The sequence below is a fragment of the Rhinichthys klamathensis genome, unplaced genomic scaffold, assembly GCF_029890125.1.
Source record: "Rhinichthys klamathensis goyatoka isolate OS25496 unplaced genomic scaffold, OSU_Roscu_1.1 h1tg000122l_1, whole genome shotgun sequence".
Lineage (NCBI taxonomy): Eukaryota > Metazoa > Chordata > Actinopteri > Cypriniformes > Leuciscidae > Rhinichthys > Rhinichthys klamathensis.
Genome location: NW_026606659.1, coordinates 217,501 through 222,500, shown reverse-complemented (window position 1 = coordinate 222,500; position 5,000 = coordinate 217,501). Strand labels below are relative to the sequence as shown.

The window sequence follows — 5,000 nt, the reverse complement described above, 5'->3', positions numbered from 1 at the left end:
AATGAACACGCATGAACACGCAGAGGAACACGCAGAGGAACACGCAGAGGAACACGCAGAGGAACACGCAGAGGAACACGCAGAGGAACACGCAGAGGAACACGCATGAACACGCAGAGGAACACGCATGGACACGCAGAGGAACACGAAGAGGAACACGCATGGACACGCAGAGGAACACGCAGAGGAACACGCAGAGGAACACGCAGAGGAACACGCAGAGGAACACGCAGAGGAACACGCAGAGGAACACGCAGAGGAACACGCATGAACACGCATGAACACGCAGAGGAACACGCATGAACACGCATGAACACGCATGAACACGCAGAGGAACACGCAGAGGAACACGCAGAGGAACACGCAGAGGAACACGCATGAACACGCAGAGGAACACGCAGAGGAACACGCATGAACACGCATGAACACGCAGAGGAACACGCATGAACATGCAGAGGAACACGCATGGACACGCAGAGGAACACGCAGAGGAACACGCATGGACACGCAGAGGAACACGCAGAGGAACACGCAGAGGAACACGCAGAGGAACACGCAGAGGAACACGCAGAGGAACACGCAGAGGAACACGCAGAGGAACACGCAGAGGAACACGCAGAGGAACACGCAGAGGAACACGCAGAGGAACACGCAGAGGAACACGCAGAGGAACACGCATGAACACGCAGAGGAACACGCAGAGGAACACGCATGGACACGCAGAGGAACACGCAGAGGAACACGCATGAACACGCATGAACACGAATGAACACGCATGAACACGCAGAGGAACACGCAGAGGAACACGCAGAGGAACACGCAGAGGAACACGCAGAGGAACACGCAGAGGAACACGCAGAGGAACACGCAGAGGAACACGCAGAGGAACACGCATGAACACGCAGAGGAACACGCAGAGGAACACGCATGAACACGCAGAGGAACACGCATGGACACGCAGAGGAACACGCAGAGGAACACGCATGGACACGCAGAGGAACACGCAGAGGAACACACAGAGGAACACGCATGAACACGCGTGAACACGCGTGAACACGCATGAACACGCATGAACACGCATGAACACGCATGAACACGCATGAACACGCATGAACACGCATGAACACGCATGAACACGCATGAACACGCATGAACACGCATGAACACGCATGAACACGCATGAACACGCATGAACACGCATGAACACGCATGAACACACATGAACACGCATGAACACGCATGAACACGCAGAGGAACACGCAGAGGAACACGCAGAGGAACACGCAGAGGAACACGCAGAGGAACACGCAGAGGAACACGCATGAACACGCAGAGGAACACGCATGAACACGCAGAGGAACACGTATGAACACGAAGAGGAACACGCATGAACACGCAGAGGAACACGTATGAACACGCAGAGGAACACGCATGAACACGCATGAACACGCATGAACACGCATGAACACGCATGAACACGCATGAACACGCAGAGGAACACGCATGAACACGCAGAGGAACACGCATGAACACCCATGAACACACATGAACACGCATGAACACGCAGGAACACGCAGAGGAACACGCAGAGGAACACGCAGAGGAACACGCAGAGGAACACGCAGAGGAACACGCATGAACACGCATGAACACGCATGAACACGCATGAACACGCAGAGGAACACGCAGAGGAACACGCAGAGGAACACGCAGAGAAACACGCAGAGGAACACGCAGAGGAACACGCAGAGGAACACGCATGAACACGCAGAGGAACACGCAGAGGAACACGCAGAGGAACACGCAGAGGAACACGCAGAGAAACACGCAGAGGAACACGCAGAGGAACACGCAGAGGAACACGCATGAACACGCAGAGGAACACGCAGAGGAACACGCAGAGGAACACGCATGAACACGCAGAGGAACACGCAGAGGAACACGCAGAGGAACACGCAGAGGAACACGCAGAGGAACACGCAGAGGAACACGCAGAGGAACACGCAGAGGAACACGCTTCACCAGATGAGCAGTGACACTCTCGAAAATAACCTGACAGTGACGAGGCACGTGTGATTCACAGCTGTTTGTAAATCTCATATCATCAAAGCATCTAGAACATTTCCTGAATCTCAGAGCAGAAATGAGCCGTGGCAGGAATGCGGTTATACCTGCACACACACACACACACACACACACCTGACCTCTGACAGCACTGAGCTGCTCTCTGATTGGAGCAGACTGTGGGAGTGGGCGGAGGTGTGACGGACACACACATTCCAGCAGGTCAAACTGCTCAGACACACACGAGCAGAAACACAGAAAACATGCATGACAGGAGACTCATCAACCAATCAGATCTCAGCGTTCGGATCTCCACACATCTCTGACATCATGAACCGACACCGTTGCTCACATTCACACAGCGACCGAAAACAGACAGACAGAAACGTGATCAGGTCCGATTGCTAATCATGTTAGCCTTCTAATCCTCAAACTAGCCATAAGCATCTACGCGTATGATGTCACAGCTTGTGTATCGTCAGTTTAACGGGTATTTTGAGGATGGATTTAGGCTTTAACCTGTTAAAATGAGCATCCGTCAGGGGGTTAAACTCAACAATGCTGGACACTTTCCTGAAGATTAAAGTCACTACAAGACCCTTTTATACCCGACTCCGAATAACCGGTGTTTCCTCCACAAATATATGATCTTTTTACAAGCATTTACAGCATTAGATGGACAGCAGTTACACATCTGACCACATTTTTAATAACTAGCTCAGAGCATTAGCTATTCCACTATTCCAACATTCACTTCCACTGTCTTTAAAGTGGCCCTTTATGCTTTTCCAAATATGATCTTCATGTTTTGTGTGATAAAGCTGTTTGTGAATGTAAAAAGTCTGCAAAGTTTTAAACATCAAAGTGTAAAACATAAGTTATCGTTTCAGTAACATCTTGAAACGAGTCGTCAGTAATCCAGTCTCACTTCCTGCTGATCCTGCGTAGGTGTGTGACTAATTAGCATAATGCCAGCCTGTGGTGTTGATTGGCTGAGCAGCGTCTCTTAGCTCCGCCCTCAAACACTGTAGTGTATCTGAGACTGGGAGAGTTCGGCTCGTGTTGTTCGTGTCGAGGAGACGCTGTTTTCTGAGATTGAGACGGTGAAACCCACGCTATCGTTACTGTTCGCATCACTGTGATCAAGAGCTGAGATTCAGATATGATAATGAGCGTTTGCTTTCTGACCAATCACAGCAGAGCAGCTCTCAGAGAGGCGGGGCTTAGAGAGACTGAGTCCTTGATGGAAGCTGATGGTAATGTCACTGGTGTTGGGCATTCCTCCGGCTCCCAGTGCAGCAGCAGATGGCCATGACCGACACCATCTGGAGACGAGGTTCAATCCCAGCGGAGCCCAGCCGTCACACACACACTCTCACACACACTCTCAAACATACTCACACAAGCTCACACTCAATTTCAATTTCAAATTAGCTTTATTAGCATGACTGTGTAACACAATGTTGCCAAAGCATCAATATATTATTTATAAATAATAAAATATACAGTAAACATATATGTAAAAATCACACTCTCTCTCACACACACTCACTCTCTCTCACACACACACACACACACACACACACACACACTCTCTCTCTCTCTCTCTCACACACACACATTCTCTCACACTCACTCTCTCTCTCTCTCTCTCACACACACACATTCTCTCACACTCACTCTCTCTCTCTCCCAAACATACTCACACAAGCTCACACTCTCTCTCACACACACACACACACAATCCCAGCGTCATTTACCAGCCGTCACAGACACACACACACAGGCCTGACCTGCAGTCAGCAGCTTGACTGTCAGATCAGTGTCAATAAACTCGTTCCGTTCCTGTAACTGGAGATCAGCGACGGTCTGGTCTCTGACACTGGGGCTGAACAGCCTCTCCGGTGTGTGTGTGTGTGTGTGTGTGTGTGTGTGTGTAACCCCTCGTTCCACCACAGACTCCAGTGGTTTACTTCAGTCCTCACGGTTTATCAGTGTATATCTCCCCCAAACAGCAACGCCTGACACTATAACAGGTTCATGTGGAGAACGGGGTTAATCTATAACCCTTGCGTCACTGAAAGCCTCCAGCTGGAACCTGAGCCATAATCGATCCACACACACACACACACACACACACACACACACACACACACACACACACACACACACACACACACACACACACACACACACACACACACACACACACACACACACACACACAGTGTGGAATGGAAAAACAGGAACAATGAGCAACCCTTTAGTAATCTGGATTTAAAGTGTCCAGTGATGTCAGACTGAGAAGAGCCAATCTGCACAAGCTCTAAAGCACAGAGTGGAATATAGGTGTTGAAAAGAAAAGTGTCACTCTAGAGCCGCGAACTTCATCTTTTCTATTATGTAATAATTAAATTGGAGTTTTGATCATGTTTCCCGTGGTGTGTGATTGAAACTCAAAGGACCGCATAAACTGGTCCTACAGCTTCTTAAGAAACTGGCAGTCACACGCACGAGCACGGGCACGCGCACTCAGAGTGACAGCCGCTTCAGCTGTCAGAAATCAATCATATTTAATATTCATATTTATACTGATACACGTTTGGTACAGTTCAATCTTTTCTCGTCTTCTGACAGCATGAAGGTTTCTCTGTGCGCGAGCTGCTCAATGCACGCGCAAACACAAGCCAAAAATCACCTGCTGTTCAAACACTAAACACACAATCCGCACACAAAACACAATCCGCACACACACACACACATCACAATATCCGCACACACTCCGACTTCTGACCACTAAAGGATCCAGAAACTGAAATAAAGCCACTTCGAATATACGAAGCGCGTGAAATGTCTCGAGCGCGCGACACGAACGCGAATTAATTCACTTTTCAAAGAGAAATAAAATGATTGACGTGCGCAGAATCCCACGTTTG

The 5,000-nt window shown here is 49.4% G+C and overlaps 1 protein-coding gene across 3 annotated transcripts in view; it reads right to left on the bottom strand.

Annotated features, from left to right (window-relative positions):
• Window positions 1–5,000, bottom strand: part of homer2 (homer scaffold protein 2) — a 26,606-nt gene that overhangs the window by 20,362 nt on the left and 1,244 nt on the right. The window lies entirely within an intron of this gene.